The sequence below is a fragment of the Macadamia integrifolia genome, chromosome 3 (genome assembly GCF_013358625.1).
Source record: "Macadamia integrifolia cultivar HAES 741 chromosome 3, SCU_Mint_v3, whole genome shotgun sequence".
Taxonomy (NCBI): Eukaryota; Viridiplantae; Streptophyta; class Magnoliopsida; order Proteales; family Proteaceae; genus Macadamia; species Macadamia integrifolia.
In genome coordinates, this window is record NC_056559.1 from 22,377,332 (window position 1) to 22,396,690 (window position 19,359).

Here is a 19,359-nt window from a genome sequence, read left to right on the forward strand (position 1 = left end):
CACCCCAAGGTGAGACACTTGGGCGTATAAATCACTTTTTTAAAAAATTCTGCAATTGTATCTGCAGTTCCTTCAACTCGGTTGGTGCCATTCATGTAGCTCCAGGAATTAGATCAATAGCAAACTCCAACTCTTTGTTAAGCAGTAGCTGGGTTAAATCATCTAGGAAGACTTCAGGGAATTCCTTGACTACCACTAATTCCTCCAATGGTGTAACCTTTGCATCCACATCTAGTACTGATGCAAGGTAGCCCTGACATCCATCTTCTGTAAGGCAGAGATAATGGTCTTCCTAGGTCGCTTTGCCCTTTCAACTTGATAAACAAGCTCTTCTCCTCCACCACCCATCATCTTAACTTGTTTCTCGGCCCACATCGCATTTTTTAGGTGAGCCGACAATCAATCCATGCCCAGAATGACATCAAAATTCTGCATATTAAATTTGATAAGCTAGGCATCCAGCTTCTTTCCATTAGTCTCAACTAAATATGGCCCAAACACTTCTTTCAGCTGTTCCACCATGCCTATAGGTGTGCTAACCACTAACTTGCATTCTAAGGTCTTAGATGGCACATCAAGCTTCCTAGCAAATCTCTTAGGCACAAATGAATGCGAAGCCCTGAAATCAAACAAGACATATGCAGGTATACTTGATACAGATAAGACACCTAGCATTGCATTGCATATAAGTATAACAGGTTACTCAAAATTTATCACAAAATCTTTTAATTTAGAGTGTACTTGCTACTACTTCAATACTAGCTTCAACCTCCTCAGCTATTAAGGTATACATCCTTCCCTGAGGCTAGTTTCCCTAAGTCAATGCAGGTCTATGGACACGAGCCCAACTAGATGGTGCCACTGCTGGGTATCGATAATTTTTGACGAATTACCATACGAATGACAATTATAGCATCGGTTCAATGGTTCCTGGACTAGAGCGGGAGCCCTCTATACTGATCCTGGCAAAATCGGAGGATGAGGAGGTCTTACGGCCATAGGCACCACACTAATGTTAGGGTAAAAAGATGTAGCACTTGGTCCACTAGTCGATCGGGAAGGATAATCCGATGGCCTGTAAGGCTACCAATAGGAGGGACCATAAGAGTATGACCCACGAAAGCTCTTGCTCAGGCTACCCAAATCAGCATATGGATTTGCCCTCTTCCACAGTCCCATAGCAAGGGTTGGCTCTCCCATCTGCTTGTCTTCCATTGTCTTGGCTTTTTGCACAATCTATGGATAATTAGTTAAGTCCAACACCTCCAGTGCTCTTTAGCCCCTTCAAAAATTTCTGGGCTTTTTCCTCAACTGACTTCATATGGCGAGGAGCAAAATAAAATAAACTTTTAAACTGATGTTTTCACTCCATAACAGTTTTGCTTTCTTGAGTTAGTACCATAAACTCCGCCTCTTTGTGGTCTCTAAAGTTCTTTGGATAGTAATTTGATAAGAACAACTCCTTGAATTGTTCCCAAGTAGGCTCTGCGTGAGTTGCCATCAATATAGGCTTGGAAGCTTTTCACCAAGAATCAGCTTCATTTCTAAGTCGCAACCCTACACAGATAAGCTTTTATGCCTCTGTGTACTTTACAATATCAAATACTTTCTCCAACTCTTGGATCTATCAATTCTGCTCCAATAGGTCACACCCCATTCAAACAGAACCGAACCAGTGATTGAGTTAACTTTTGTTAACCCAAAACCTGACAGAATCATCTGATACAGTAATCACTACATAGCATACCCACAACTAAAGAAAGCAATTTCTATGTTTTAGCAAAAATTTTACATATATATACCTATAAATACCCCAATACTCTTGATACTCAAATTGTATTACATAGTACAAATACGTGTGGGCTCGTAGGCATGATATATACACAAGAATTACGATTTCAATATCCAGAGCATAAAATGGGTAACATCATAAAATAATCAAAAAGAATCCCAAGTTGGTATCAGTGTTGCTGTCCCACAACACAACTCTCGTACGGGCACTCAGTCTCGTGCCCAAGATCGTCTGGGACCCACCAATCTTCGACTGAAAACTCCACAGTGGGTCCCGACTCTAGCTCCTCAGTCGGGTAACCTACAAGATCATATAAAAATAGTGTACACATGGGATGAGCTCACTAGCCCAGTGAATGAAAAGAAAGACCAAGCAATCATTCGTAATACAGATGCACCTATATGTATGCAAGTCCAATTTTATTATCTTGAATAACCAAAACATCACATCTAAGTCATAAGTCATGTGCTATTCGTAACCACAGTGAGCGTATGCCCCGGATATGAGCCAAGAACCCTATCCCACGATACGCCCATATGGTCGCCAGAGAAGGCCAACCATGGGTACTGATAAAGTAAATGGGCCTTGCCCTGTATTAAAGTAAAATGGTTTTTGCCTTGCATTAATTTAAAAGTAGTACAATTGTCTATCTTATTATATCACCAAAGTTGTCGACTGTCCTAGTGATCAACCGGGCGTACATCGAACCGCCACCATTGGTACACAACCTCGGGGTTCCCCTAGTGATATACCCAACACCTAAACCCCTGCTGGGAAGGGTCGTAGCATAGGGATAAATCATTCCTAATCATATGCTCCTATATAAGATAGTACAACTGCATAGTGCTGCAACGACCCATTCCATGGGCCACCAATGCATCATATTCAATAATTTAAAGTCATCCATCTCATATCTCAAAATAAGAATAAGCATTTAACAATTAAAGATATCAGCATATCAAGTCATAAATGAATTTCATAATGCACGCATCAATGCATGCAAATGGCATTCGAGGATGACTAGGCTACACACAATAGTGAAATGATGTCATGGCTAGTCTACCACAATAATGGAATGATGCAGAAACACTCAAAAATAAAAATCAATGTCCTCTTCCCACTTACTTAATTGTGTACAATGATAACCCTTGGTATGAGGAAGATCCGGTGTGCAATGATGTGAGTTTCTATTGAAACCTATCATAAAAGAAGTCGAGCTTAGTTCATCTCCACTTTAGGTTCATAACCAATGAAGTATGATGATCCCAACATGTTTAAATCATTAGAGAAGGTTTCTTGACAAATTTGGGCTCAATCGGAACCCGATGAGTCAAAGTGGTAGGTCAACCAACGGGTGAGGTACCCGCCGGTCCTTGCCCGTCCATCGACATAGGGGCCCTGTAAGGATCGACGGACCAGGAGTGGCAGGCCAGGTGCCCACTGGTCTTACTCACCAGTCGATCCAGTAGTCCTTCTAAGACAGGCGGGCTCCGGATTGGTGGGTCCGACCATTTTCATGCACCCACCACTCAGAATCGAGACTTTGCTATTTACTCCCATTCTTCATCCCACCTTAGGGAAACCACCAAGGGTCGATTCGATCGCATTTTCCACAATCTAAGGTCACATTTCATGATTCCAACATAGATCTATGATCGATTTAAAGTTCTAAGCTTAGGTTTTACCTCTTTGCTCAAGAACACTTAAAAAAACCTTAAATCTTCTCTTTAGCTCAAGAGATCAACAATGCTTTTCAAATCTTCAAATTTCTTCCTCTAAATCCTTCATAAACAACATGTAGGTCTTTTATTAAACCTTAGATTCACATTCTCAAGAGATATTAACAAGATCCAAAGGATTTCTACCCAAATCAAAGGGTTTCACTTAGGGTTTCTTAGGGGTTTAAGGAAAATTGACTTTACTCATCTCAAATCGTAGATCTCAAGATGAGGATCACAAATCCGGTGTCAAAATCGAAAGATTCAATCCCGACATCGGACAATGAGCATCTTCTTCCCCTTTTTCTTCCTCCTTCTTCCCTTCTCTTTCTTATTTTTCTCTCTTTTCTTTACTTTTCTCACTCACCGTGTAAAACAATAAATGAGGGAAAGAAATAACAAATGTTATTTATACTTGGGTCAAAATATCTAGTGACTAGAGTGGTAGGTCATTTCTGACCCACCCATGACCACCCACTAATCGGCCAAAACTTAGCCGAAATATTAGGATTTTTGATGGGGCTCAGCCCCGACACGTATTTCACTCTCGATAATTGATTAACATGCGTAACATAAAATATGCCCACATACCTTTATTGTGCGTACATGGCCCGGTGATACGTGTAAGTGCACAACTTGGGCATAGGACTTCATTAGGCACCGACTCCAACTCATCTGGTCAACTTGAGTTCAGAGTCACCTTTCCCATCATGTGTCATATGGCATTCGCCTCAGCTCGCTCGGGTTCAGGTCCTGTAAGACCAAATCGAACCAATCGAAAAATTAGATCAGGTTTAGAAAGTAGGGTATTACAATCAGGGTCTTTTAGAGCGACCTTAATTAGCTCTTTCATCAAACAGAAAAAAAATTTGCTTGCACCTTAGCCTTCCTCACCGACTCAAAACCTAGTCCACCAAGGATTGCATGTATGGTAGGTCTGATCGAATGGTTGGTGTATTCTTTTTGTTTTTAGCTTGTCACCCTCCTTTCAATATCATCATCTCTTCGTAAGTCACTCGGTCGATGACTTGGCTTTTACTCTTTTTGGCTCGATCAGTCTGCCTCTGGACTCTTGAGGTACTCTTTAAGGCACCAGTCCTTTATTAATTCCTCCAATTCTCTTAGAGCTCAGTAGTCATCGATGTAGTTCCAATGTCTTTGTGGAAATGGAAATACTTCTTTGGGTTATGCTCCTCCTATTTTGACAACATGGGCCTCAGTTAGCTAATGATCTTCTTGTCCTTAATATTGAGGATCACCTTGAACCTCGCTCGGTCCAGCTTTGGGAGTGACAAGTTCTTAGGAAGAGCCATATGGGGTAGCTCACGTACGATTTAGGAGCCGAGCACTAGCATAGGAGCATAGGTCAACACTTATATAATAGCCACTCATCAATTGAAAGTGGGTAGGATGGTGATGAATTGCGATTGGTCCAAACCTTAGACCAGGGGCTTCTTTTGGACTTGTTGCTCGGGTCATCCTAAAATCCTACTCGTCCTCTTTGTGGTGCATCGTCATCCTCTTCTTTTCCTAAGGCGGCTGAGCTATCACTTTTTGTGTTGTCATGTTCTCAATAAGTCAGACATGTTCGTAGGGTACTTTTTGGACAAAAATTGACAAATTCCTTGTGGCACACTCCATGATAGAGGGTGTTGAAGGCTGCTCCAACCTCAAGGTCCTTAATCTCCACGTTGGCCTACGTGAAGCATATGATATAGTCTCAGAGTGACTCATCTCGACCTTGCACCACATGAAATAGGTTGGTAAAAGACTTCTACTGTTGAATGCTGCTTTGGAACTTGTCGATGAAGGCACTTCCCAACTCGTCATAGATATGGATGGATTAGGGCCTCATAGCCGAATACTAAGCAACATAGCACCACATCTGAGTCGCTTTGGATGGACATTACAGAATTGTAGTGATGAATGTGCTCAACTGGGTAGATCATTCTGTCATATAGGACAAACTCAGGTCCACCTTCATCAGTTCATTCGACAAGCAATTATGTGTTGAGATAGCCGGCACTCCAACGGCTAACTTTTTGTCCAACTCACAAATATAGTGTTTGAGACTTGTTTCTCTCTTGTTATAAGTAACTTTAGAACGATTGTCTTTGGACTGAGCAACTTAAACCGAATGACTTTAGACCGAGTGACTTCGACACCCCCAAGATCCTTTGGGGATTAGTTTAACTCTTGATGTCTAATCACCTCCCTCTTATGGCGTTCATAACCACTAACTTCAATGTGAGTAACCTCATTTCTTCAGGGTCTTTTAGGAGTCTAATGGGAATTACGATGTCAAAGATTCTCTTCTCTTCCGCGTCATTGCTGGTGAATGCCATGCTCTTGAGTTGGGACTTGAGGGGGCATCTGTCCTAAGAAACTAGCTCTTCTGACCAAGCTAGTCCTTAGTGGTGGATATGTCCTCCCTAGGTTTTCCTCTCTATGTAGATCGGTTCTATGAGTGGGGCTCCGGGCCCTTGAGGCGCTTCTCCTAGTCGATCCATATAGGGTTCGTATTTTTGTCGCTCAGAGTCTTCTCATTTCACCTTGTGAGTGTCTGCTATGGCTTCTCATGGTTTGGAGGGATTCTATTGATGATGTTTGTTAGTAGCCCCCATGCGGCTTTCCTCATCTTCTCAAAGTTCGATGCGTATTGGGTTTGAATGGTGCACATTCGTTGAACCTGTCTGACCTGTATTATTCCAAATGGTTACTAGTCTTGGATACCATACCCCATTAACCTACACTACTATAGATGGTGGTCCTTTGGGTAGGGCTGATTCGAACTGAAGAAGGAGTCCCTAAAACATGTCATTGGTTTGTAGTACTTGGATTGTAGATCATGCATCTACGTATTAAAAACCTTAGGGTTCATTGGGCAAGCAATAGTGTCAAAGGCAGGGTTTCACCCGCTGGTGGGACCTAGACATCCACTGGCTAATGGTCTCGGCCCTGCGTTGGCTGTGATGAGCCCACATGCAGCTTTGGTGGAGGAGGACTTTCCCTAATACGCATTTGCTATCCTTGTCCTCTTTGATCGGTGGGAGGAGATATGGAACTTCCACTACAAAGTCTCACTGCTCGACTTGGTGGCTAGATTAGTAAATATTTCCCATGGACGATGCTAATCTGTTGCAACAAGTGCAATGCCTCGACCCCATTAATCTTGCACAATATTATCCTCTTTGACCCATAAGCCTCAAGGCTTTAAAATGCATTGTGCTATGTTGAGGAGGCTAGAGGTTATTAACTAGTCCAAAAACCTCTCCCTAGGCGATGTGGGACTAAAATTTACACATTCTCATCGATCTCCAAAACCCCTTAGTACCTACCATATTCCTGGTGGGACACCTCACCGATCTCCTAGGCGGGTCTAGTACTTGTCATAATCTTGGTTGCCACAATCTTCCCCTGATGTGGCCCCACACATTGTCAGGGTTTACCTGATATCATTTGTACCATCCTACTGTTATAATCCGGCAATCACTGAGAGGGGGGGTGAATCAGTGAGTCCAATTCCGATCCCCAAAAATCTGTCTGATGTCTGGCCAAGAAAAACCTGATGTATTTGTCCCTGTTTGCACACAGTCGTATGCACACTCAGGCTCTCATAGGCACTTCCAAGTGTGATTCCTCTCTATCTGATCAAGTTCTTCATTCATGGCCTTCATCCAACTCTCATTATTGCTTGCCTCATCAATAATTTTTGGTTCAATCTTCGAAAGAAGAGAGTAGGTGTTGGTCTTTATTCTTCTAATCTGAACACCTACAGTGGGGTCACCAATGATTAACTCATGTATTTCTTGTTGATCAACTCTATTGTGTCTCCTCTTCTCATCTGAATCTACCTCAGCCTATTCAATATCAGCCTCATCTTTGTTTTTGGCTCTACTATCAACCAGGTCATTCTCATCATCAAGATCTTCAAATTCTAAAAGATCATTTCCTGAGCCTGAAGGAATATCCCTTTTTCATCAACTGTGACATCAGCACTCTCTATAATTTTTTCAAGTCTGTTGTTGTAGCATCTATAGGCCTTACTTGAAGTAGAATAACCTAAATATATACCCTCATCAGCCCTATCATCAAACTTACCCAAATCCTGGGTTGTGTTCGTAATGTAACACTTGCTACCAAAAACCTTGAAGTGTCTTGTTGTAGCCCTTCTTCCAAACCAGATTTCATATGGAGTCTTGCTTTCATGAGGTCTCAACATACATCTGTTATGAATGTACACTGTAGCTAGAACTGCCTCCTTCCAGAACTTTTTACCCATATCATTCTCTATCAACATTGTTCTAGCCATGTCTTGCACTGTTCTATTCTCTCTCTGCAACACCATTCTGTTGGGGTGTTCTTAGAGCTGACGTTTGTTTCCTGATACCATGCTCATAGCAATATTCTTTAAAATCATCCCAACTGTACTCACCTTCTCTGTCAGATCTCAGACACTTTATCTTCTTCCCTGTCTGATTCTCAACTTGCTTCTTAAAGATCTTAAATCTTTCTAAAGCCTCTGACTAATGTTTCAAGAACATCACCCACACCATTCTTGAATGATCATCAACAAACAACATGATGTATCTCTCTCCTAAGGTGCTAGGTGTCCTCATAGGACCACATAGGTTTGTGTGAATCAACTACAATGGAGAACTAGAATAATACTCCTTAGACTTGTAGGAGATTCTGGTTTGCTTTCCCTTCTGACAAGATGCACATATAAGATTGAAGAGCTTCTTCAACTTAGGAACATCTCTCACTGCCTTCTTTGAAGAAATCTTGGTAAGGTTCTTGAAACCAATATGCCCGAGTCTTTTGTGCCACAACCATATCTCCTCATCTATGCTGACCATGCAAGAATCTTTCTCTAACTCTGTCAAGGTGTACAAGTTTCCTGAAGTTCTCTATCCAGTAGCTACAACCTATCCACTGCTTGATCTTCTTATCTCACACCCTTTACTAGTGAAAATTACTTTATGCCCTTTGTCACAAATTTTACTAATGCTGAGAAGATTGTGTTTGAGCCCTTCAACATACAAGGCATCAAGGGATTTCACCTTCCCATGGTTCAAACTTATGGACCCCTTCCCTATAATTCTGGCACCATTGTTGTTGCTAAACTTCACAGATCCACCTTCAAAGTCATGTAATTATTCAAACCTTTCCTTATCTCCTGTCATGTGGCTTGAGCAACCACTATCAATAATCCATGGAGTAGAGTCTCCTTGAGCCTTAAAAGCTCTCTGAATAACAAATGTTGCTACATCTTCTTCATCTTCTACTCTCTCTCTCTCTGAACCCAGACTTTCTTGACAGATTGAGATTTCTTTGATTTCTTCTGTCTTGAGAACTGTCTCTCCATCTCATCATCTTCTGTGTTTCTGAAAACTCTCTGTTTACCTCTATTCTCCAATCTTTGTGGGGGAAACACAGTTCTATAATTCCTTGCAATATGTCCAAGGTTGTTGCATCTGTAACATCCAACTATTTCCTCCATAAGGGGTGCAAAAGGATTTTTATCCACATAACTCCTTGGACCAATGTTGAACTTGCAATCTGAGATCTTGTGTCCAAAAGTGTTACATTTATGACAATACCTTGAAAGGTGTGCCTCTGCATCACAGGTTCCATCTGCCATCTGTAAAAAGCTTTGAAGTTGTCAAATGCTCTAGGTCTCTGTTGAGGACCTTGACTGTATCCATACCTCTTTGCTCTCCTGCTTAGCCTTGCCAACCGTGGTTGTCTAGAATGGTTAGTCTTATGGAATATAGATGGATTTCCTCTTCTAATTGGACCAGTCTGCACTTTATCTTTTTGTACTGCTCTCTTGACATTGCCAGTAGTAGTAATATGTGACTTTCCTCTTTGAGCGTTCCTATCATTGACTTTGATAGGATTATGTACTGTTCCCTTACCATTTGCCTTGGTATTTTTGAAAGACTCCCCAACAAATCCAAGCCCAAATTTGATGTGAGTCGATCTTTGAGCATTGATAATGTCATTAAGCTTCTTACTGCTAGGATGCTCTTTTGGAGTAGAGTCATCTTCAACATCTTCATTTTCTAAGTCTTCTCTCTCAATCTCAGTTCTCCCATATTCTTCAACCTTAGCCTTTAATAAGGCTAGCTCATCTGCATAACCATCAAATTGTGTAAGAATCTCATATTGTTCCTCTAGTTGTGCTTTCAAAGCCACTTTCTCTAACTCAAGAGTGTTGCAGTCAATGGTCCTATGAGAGTTGATACTCAAGATCATCTAAGGTCTTCCTTGACTTATTGGCTTGATCTCTCAACTCAAGAACTATTTGTTCTTGCCCCTTAAGGTCTTGAGTGACCCTTTTCACTTTCTTCCTTTCTCTTTTAAGCTCTTTAAGGGTAACTGTGAGTTCAGCCTCTAGATGTGATTTTTCATCTTCCTCTTTTTCTTCTGTAAAATCTTCCTTACTAGAAGAATCTTCTTTGTTTTTTTTTTATATCTATTGAGACCATGAACATAGCCTCATCATCTTCATCATTAGATGATTCTTTAGACTCTTTATCAGATGTGTCACTGCATTTCTTAGAAACCAAACTTTTCTTCTTGTCCTTGCCTTTCTTGTATTTGTTTGAGAAGAATTTCTTCTTTCCTTTGAAATGAATTTTCTTTTCACTTTCATCTTCATCACTTTCTATTTTTCCTTGGTTAGGACACTTGGCTGCAAAATGTCCAACCCTTCCATAGTTGAAGCATTTGAAAAGCAACTTGTCCTTATATTTTCCTGTTCCCCTTTTCAATTTTCTGGTGAAATGAGCTGTAACATCATCTTCACTCTCATCAGTATCCTCCACAGACTGCTTCTTCTTCTCCTTGATTTTCAAATTTTTCATTGCCTTGAAAGCAGCTTGTTTGTCAGTGGACTTACCCTTTTTCCATCTCATTTCAAGAGCTATGAAAGTACCATGCACTTGATCAAGAGTGATAGTGTCTAGGTCTTTTGCCCCTTCAATAGCTGACACCTTGGAGTCATACTTGGGCAACAAAGATCTCAGGATTTTCTGACAAACAACTGAATCCTCTAGATTGGCTCCTAGACCCCTAATAGAGTTGATCACTTCATTTACCCTGGTCATATAGGTGTTAATATTCTCTCCCTCTTGCATTAGTAGACTTTCAAACTGGCCTCTGAAGGTCTGAAGCTTTGCTTTCCTTATCTTTTCATCTCCTTCATAAATGCTCTTCAGTCTTCTCTAGATATCCTTGACTGAGTCACAATCCATTACCTTAGCCATCACACTCTTATCCAATACTAAGAATATTCACAGCCTTTTGATTGTAACAATAAGCCTTCGTAGCTTCATTGTCAACTGGACCTCCTTCAGGTTCCTTGTACCCAATCAAAACTGATACTCAAACATCATAACCTAGTGAACCTAGGTACGACTGCATTCTTCTCTTCCACAAGATAAAATCAGATCCATCAAACTTTGGTACATATCCTGAATAGCCTTCACTTGCCATACTATCACTGCCACTGCCTTTGGATCACTCAGCTGTTGATCAAACTGTCACTGAGTATCGGCTCTGATACCAATTTTTGTAACCCAACAGTCACTGAGAGGGGGGGTGAATCAGTGAGTCCAATTCTGATCCCCAAAAATCTATCTGATGTCTGGCCAAGAAAAACCTAATATACCTGTCCTTGTTTACACACAGTCGTATGCACACTCAGCCTCTCATAGGCACTTCCAAGTGTGCACACCCATTCCACATTCTACGCAATTCAATATAAAATGTAAACAACAAGCACCCACAACATAGGGTTTTTACGAGTTTCGGCAATTTGCCTACATCCCCAGAGTAGTGCCTGTAAAGGCTTCGTACCTACTCAATACACTACTTTTAACTGCATTCACAGTCGGGAGCACCCACACCCAATTTTCTTAAGCCGAAATTGAGATAGCACTCACAGTGCCGGTACAATGTGTAGTACCCACTCCACAGGAGCACCCACTCCTAATGTTTAGCACCCACTAAGCACTCAATAAAGAATACAATTAAATTGGGCTTATATCAATGCCCTACAGTCAAGCTCTGCCTAGCATATACATCCACAACTAGCTAGCATGCTTACAGTTCATCCACAACTAACCTAGCATGTATACATTCATCCACAACTAACCCTAGCATATATACATGCATATAATGTAAATCAAATGTTAGAGAATCTCACAACCGATTACCTGGGATGACTGGAAACTTGTACTGACAAGTTTGGTGCTTATACATTCTCTCTCCTTGGCTTCTTGCTCTTCAAAGCAAACACATCCTTGTTTTCTTCTCTTCCTCCTTGGCTTTAAGTTAATGTATCATTAACACACCTCAACCACCTCTTTTACCTCTTTTAATGGCCTAAGAACATTTATCATCAAGTATTCATGTTCATTCAAGGACCAACAGAGAGGGGGAAGCTTCTCTTATCAAAACTATAGCCTTCCTTCACTCAAAACTCATTTTTCTTGCTTCCATGGTGTAGGCTTAAAAAGTCGAAGAAGCAACAACTTGGTTCACCCAAATCCGAGTTAAAATGAGGGAGATATGACCATTTGAAGTTAGAGCAATGAGATAGCCTGAAATAGAATCTTCGTAGGAGTGGCGTAGGCTATACCAGTATGCACTTTTTGTTGTCGATCTTTGATTAGTTGCTTTTCCAGATTTTAAGGGAGCTTGTCTCCCACTCACAAAAGTGAAAGGCTTATTGACCATTGGATCCGAATCCTCCATGATGGCTTTAATCAGATCTCATGAGATCCTTAAGATCATAATCGTTTTTATACCTTCTCTGCATGCGCGAAACACCACAACATACCTTGATAAGGTGTAGCGCCAATGCATCAAGGATTATGCACCTAACCAATCAAATCCTACGTGCAAGCATCTATCTCGTCCATGTCAGTGCAAAATCTCAGCAGCCTTTGGATGGGCATCAAGTCTACGTGGTCGAATCTGGACCATCCATGTCACTTCCCTTTACTCCTCTTTATTACAATCAAGCCCCTGCCTCTATATATTTCAATACTTAGAGACCCCTGCAACTCAGACCTTCAAAATCTTGAAATTACACAAAATTCCTTCAAATTTCAAAAATAAATTCCAAAAAATCCACCCAACACCGAGAGCAACTGATGGATTTTCGGTTTGGATTTTCGAACCGACTTTACGGAAACACTTATAACTTTTTCATACGATATCCAATCGAGATGAAATAAAGCGATTTATAATTGTAACTGGATGCTCTATGACTTTCTAGAAGACTTAATCATCTGACTCATCCATGTAAAAAGACCAAAATGTCCCTAGACCTTTCTAATGACGTATCTTTCTCATACATAATCAAAACGCGATGAAATCAAAACCATTGGAAAGATTGGATTTTTATCGTATTGTTACATGGAGAACACTTCCTTTAAAAAATTCATCTTTAATATTGAAACTACCCTCGACTGCCACAAATGTCATAACTTCTTCATACGGTATCGGAATGCGATAAAATCATATGCACTGGACTAGATAAATTACAATCTATATTTTTTATGAAGAAACGATCTTTCAAAAATTTCATTTTCACTACCAAAAATGCTCCTGATCGTAAATAGACCAATTTTACCAATTTTGACCCAGAAACCCACATCACATACTAAGGATGTATCAAATCATTCCATGCATACCAAGGAGTTCTATTATCTCATCGATGATACTAGAAAACGTGTGCGGCCATAGCAAGGGCATTGTGCCAAAAGGAGGGGAGATTGTGACACCCAAGAATACAAAAAGTACTAGACTGGCCTGAGAGATCGGTAAGGTGTCTCCACTAAGAATAAGACAAGTACCAGGGGCTTTGGGAGATCACTGAGGGTGTGTAAACTTTAGTCTCACATCGCCTAAGGAGAGACTACTGGGCTAATTAATTGTGATACCCTACTTTTGAACCTGATCTAATTTCACGGTTGACCCGGTTTAACCATACAGGACCCCAACCGGAGAGGGTTAAGGCGGGTTCCTTATGGACCATGATGGCAAGGGTAACTTTGAACACCGGTTGGCCAGACAAGTCCGAGTCAGTGCCAAAGGAGACAGGTGTACCCAAGCCGTGTACATGCACATATCATAAGGCCATATACGGATAAAGCAGGTATGTAGCCGTATCCTAAAGTGCATACGTATAATATACCTTAAGCCGAAAAAGAGATTCGTGCCGAGAGTCGAATTCCATCAAAATCCCACTTGTTGGCCAATTTTGAGCCCTCAAGTGGGCGGTCACAGGTGGGCGCATCCGCCCACCTGAGTGACCCATCCATGTGGGTACTTTGTTTTTTTAGAAAGTATAAATAGCATTTATGAGTTTTCCATTTTCTCATTTATGACATTCGGGTGTTTGGTGAAAAGAGTAAAGAGGAGAGAGAAAAGGAGGGAGAAAAGAGAACGGAGAAGAAGAAAGGGGAGGAAGAGGAAGAAGGAATGGATTTAAGCGATGCCAAGGCTTGATCTTCCCATTCCGACACCGAAAAAGTGATCTCCAACACGAGATCTACGTTTAGAGGTGAGCAAAGGCTATGTTCTTAAACTTTCACCAAACCCAAATGAAACCCTTGATTTGGGTAGAGTTTCTTGAGGTCTTGTAGATTCCCCTTAAGATGATGAATCTAAGGTTTAATAGATGGTTTATGTGTTGATTATGAAGGATTTGAATAAGTGTTTCCACGGTTGGAGGAGCATTGATGATTTGACGTGATTTTGGGGTTTTTGAAAGAGTTCTTAAACAAAGAAGGTAAGATGGATTCCATTCCTTAAATCTAACCTAGATCTAGGTTAGAACCATCTTATGAGACCTTAAATGTGTGGAGAATGGGTTTGAAAAAGCCCCATTTGATTCCCCAAAGGTTGGGGAAGGTTTCGGGGAAAAATGGCATTTTCCCGCCAAGACCTGTGGGCCAAGACCGGTGGGCCAAATGGCCCGCCTGAGGGCACCCACCTGAGAGGACAGGGCCTTGGGGCCAATCGACGGGCCGATCGATGGGCCAACCTGCCCGTCGATCTTAGCAGGCCCTCAGCCTGTACCGGTGGGCCCCTACCGGTCGGCCAACCTGCCCGCCAGTTATGACCGGTGGGTCAGGACCGGTGGGTCAACCTACCCGCCGGTCAAGACTGGTGGGCCGTGACAGGTGGGCTGTCCGACCCACCCGAGAGGCCCCCAACGTGATTTTTGTGTCCAAATGGACCCAAAACGGACGTGCGACCTTATTTTAGGATTCTAAACATGATTTTGTCATCAAATCTTATTAGTTTTGACCCCAAAGTGGTAAAATGCTAACCCCATTCACTTATGATAAGTTCATCAAAACTTACGCTTCTCGCACCGGATCTCACCCGTACCAGGCGTGAATCTTTGTACACAACAGGTAAGTGGGGAGAGGACGTTTGGCCTTATTTTAAGGCTTGTTTGGCATTCATTTAATTTTATCCAGACTAGCCATGTCATCATACAAATTATGTGAAGCTTAGCCATCCTCATATTATTATGACATGTGTGTTGTGTTTATTTTCTCAATGTCAATTGATGATGTGATTATATGATGAATGATTACATCATTGTGCATAATGCATTGATAGACTAGATGTTGTAGTCGGCTTGGAAACGAGTGCATTGGTGGCCCGTGGAATGGGACGCGATGGCACTATGCAATCATACTATATCATATAGGAGCATGCGGTGTAGGATTATCATCTTCCCGTGCTACGACCCTTCCCAACAGGGGTTGAGGTGTTGGGTTACCATTTGGAGGGAAGTAATGGTCGCGGTTGTCGGGTCACTGTGGCGGTTAGACATCGCCCGACTGGTCATTAGGACAGTCGGTAATCCCAGTGGTATATTCAAGAGGGCCAATCGTACTGCTTTTAAATTACTAGAGTCAGCACCTTTATTTTCTGTCATTTACTTTTATATTGAGAGCCGGTGGTCGGCATGCTTTAATTTTTCGAGTACTCATGGTGGGCCTTCTCCGATAGCCCTATAGGCATACGCGGGATGGAGTTTACGGCTCGTACCCAGAGTATACGAAAACTGTGGTTGTAGTAGCACTAAACCCAAGACTTAGTAATGTTGTTTAGGTGGATGTGATTTAAGATGAATTGCATAGCATATAGTGCATATGGTTGTGATTGTTGTGTGGACTGTTGTGTGGTCCTCCTTTTCACTTACTGAGCTAGTGAGCTCATCCCACGTGTGCACCTCTTTTAGATGATTTTGCAGCTCACCAGCCTAAGGATCAAGGGTCAGGCCCCATAGTAGAATTCCCCGAGGAGGATTGGTGGGTCCCCGAGGACTATGAGCACAGCATGGATTACATGTGCGAGGGTTGTGCTGTGGGACCACAACAGTGACTCCATACAGGGTTACTTTTTTATTCTTTTGACGACCCCTTTTGTGTACTTGATATGTAAATTGTATTCTTTTTTTGTAAATAGCATGCCTGCGGGCCCATATGTACTTAACTATGTATTACAATTTGGTATCAAGTATATCGGGGATATTTACAGGTAAATTAAGTCTTCTGCTGAACTATTGAACATTTTCTTAGTGTGTGTATGCTGTGGTTGGATACTGTATCAGATGATCCTGGTAGGTTTGGGTTAACTGGAGTTAACCCTGTCACCGGTCCGGTTCTGTGTGAACGAGGTGTGACAACGGTGGTATCAGAGCGCGATGCTCTATTCACTCACAGCATACCATTTAGACCCCATAGAGTCTATAATAGGAAATGAGATTGGGTAAATGTAAAAACTTTAAGGAGTTAAAGCCAAAGGAAGGAAGTAATAATAATGGTTGCATTTAGTCAACGCATTTCATGACATGTATGAGAGAAAGTTACTTGGAAGCAATAAAAGATTATTTAATTGATGTCATAACCCATCGAGTACAAATTTAACGAAATTTCGACAGCATAACGGCGCAAAACAAGATTTCCAAAAAAAATTTCACACAAACACCTGATAAACAACATATATATATATATATATATATATCAATGATCATAATTAACAAATGATGCCACAACTAAACTACATAAGTTATTAAACATACAAAATTCGCCACAAACCACCAACAAAATATAACACCCCACAAATAAGTTCAATTACAGATAAAGTACAAAGACTGAGAAAAGAAAAGAAATATATAAGATCAGCAACATGGAAACAAGTGAGAAGCTGGTGTAGACGGATGAGCTAAGTCCTCAAAGATCATCGTTATCCTCCAATACTACTACTCCGTTCACCTGAGGTCTAGAGTTAATGTTGAGTCGACGGTCGTAGTAGTCAAACCTTGAGTTCACCAACTGTACATCCCTCTGAAGTCAAGAAAAATCTGCTGAAATGGCATTGGCTGTCGTATCCAAGTCCTGGCCCAATCTGAGGAAGGAACTCTCTAAGGTAGCCTGCCTCTTTAGGATGTTTTCCTCCCTAGAAGCACTCTCATCCAGTCTCCTTAGCAGCTGATCTTGCCCGTCTTTCAAGGCCCTCATAGCAGACATCATGCCCTCGAAATCATATGCACCACTCTCAGGTGGTGGGGCTCTATGTTGTGGGCCTGCAGCTCTCGTGAAGCCAGGATCAGCACCTCTCGAGTCAAGAGGCTCCTCCTTGCACTAAGGAACATAATCCTCGTCCTCCTCACTAGACTCTTCCTCCATGGGAACATCCTCCCTATGGGCATTCCCCCTGTCCCTGCCTCTCTGAGGTACATCCATGAGTGTGTGGAGACCCATCCTCAGTAGGTTTCCCCTGTCGAACTTGTCTGTTGGGGTCTTCCCCTCCTCACCACTCAGATCCACCCCAAAGAACTCAAAGATCCTGGTGAGGATCCTACCATTTGGAAACCCTTCATCCTCAGGGTGTGAGGTATGATGCTCCATCGTCTTGAGGATGACGTAAGGCAGGCACAAGTGCTCGGCACCTCCCTCTAAGGCCGTATAAATACAAAAGGCTAAGAAGGCTGCCATAAAGCCCACCTGGTTCCGGTGACCTCCTCTGGGGAGCAAGTTGAACTGGACCAAACGGGCAAACACACGAACCTCTGGGTAAAATGACGTCTCAGAATCTGGATGCTCCCTGCTGCCACAGATGGTCTCATAGATGTGGTCCTGTGTCTCTAGACTTAAGAATGGGCCCACGGGCTTACTCCTGGGAGGACTATAGAAATGCTGCCCAACTGAAGAAATACCCAAAATGCTAGCCAGTGTGTCCACAGTCAACTGAATGTCCACCCCCTTCACCATGCTGGTTATCGCATACTCTCCATACTGGTAAGAGACCTCCAAGTTGCAGTAGAATCTACAAACCAGTTGCTCATAGCACGGACGGTCTATGTGGAGGATAGACTGCCAACCCAGAGCGGTGAACCTCTCCTGAAGCTGAACCTTGTGGAAGTCACTAACTACCACAATCTTCTCCATCATAACAGACCTCTTCAAGAAGGTCTGCCAATTGGTTGCTGCCTCTGAACAGCAGAAGAGTTCCTTATCGTAGTCAGAAGGATCAATAGGGGCAGGTCTAGGTCGCTTTGTGCGAGGTGCTGGGGAACTAGTCCCTGCACTTTTTCATTTGGAAGCGGTGGTCTTACACCGAGCGGAAGAGGATGCGGGTTCCTTGCCTTTGCGAGAAGACATCCTGGCAAGAAAAGAGGAGAAAGAATGGTGAGTAAGGAAGAGGAATAACAAAGGGAATAAATAGATGGGTGGGCAATAAGAGGAAGCCCCAAAACCCAAGTCTTGCAAATCAAAAATGTGACAAGCGAGGAATGATAGAAAGTCTATGGATGGAATGCATGGTAAGTGACAAAACAGAAAGCATGGCAAAATAGAAATGTGACAAAATGTGACAAGTGAGGAATGATAGAAAGTCTATGGATGGAATGCATGGCCAGTGACAAGGTAGAAATTATGGCAAAACAGAAATGTGACAAAAGGCATATAAAACATGGCAAGTAAGGAATAAGAGAAAAACCCCAATTCTCAATGTGCAAGGTCAATCTAAGAAAAAAAAATGAAAAATCTCACAATAGAGTAAAACTTGAAGCTTACATGTTCATGGATGAAATGCCATAATTCTACAATCTAGAATATGCAAAAACATCTACTGTTATGATATTGAGGTGAAAGGGATCCACAAGTGTGAAGGGATGGAAAGAGAATCAAAGAAACCCAACACAAAGAGATGGATTTTCATGGGAAGAGATGGGATTTCAAGCATACATGACTTTCCATGATCTCTACAACATTTCAAGCACAAATCAAACATAAGGAATTGCATTTGAGTTGTTAGTTGGGGAGAAAAGGGTGGAGAAAGAATAAAGCCCCAAATTAGGGCACGGTAGGGTTTTCTCTCAAAAAAAAATTGAGAAGTAAATCCTAAAACTAGAGATAAATCACAAAGCAAACATCACATTTTCATGGAAACACTGTTCTATGGAAAGACACACGGAAAAAAAATCAAGATTGAGGACTACGCATGGTTTCAACCTCCAAAGCATACGTTCTAAGAAGAAAAAAATGGGGAAGAGACTTACTTGGAAGTAGAGGAGTTGAATCTTCCCAAAACCCGCCGGATCGTTGAGTGAGATCGCGAGTGGAAGCATCAAGGAACCCTCAAAAATCGCCTGAGAGAGAGAAAGGGGGAAGGAATAAAAGACAATGAGGAACAGGGGCTTAAAAGCCCTGTTCGTATTTCCACTCGAGTCTAACCGGTGGGTCGACCAACGGGCTAACCTGCTCGCCGGTGGCAGCCCGTCGGTTGAGAGAAAACTTGTAAAAA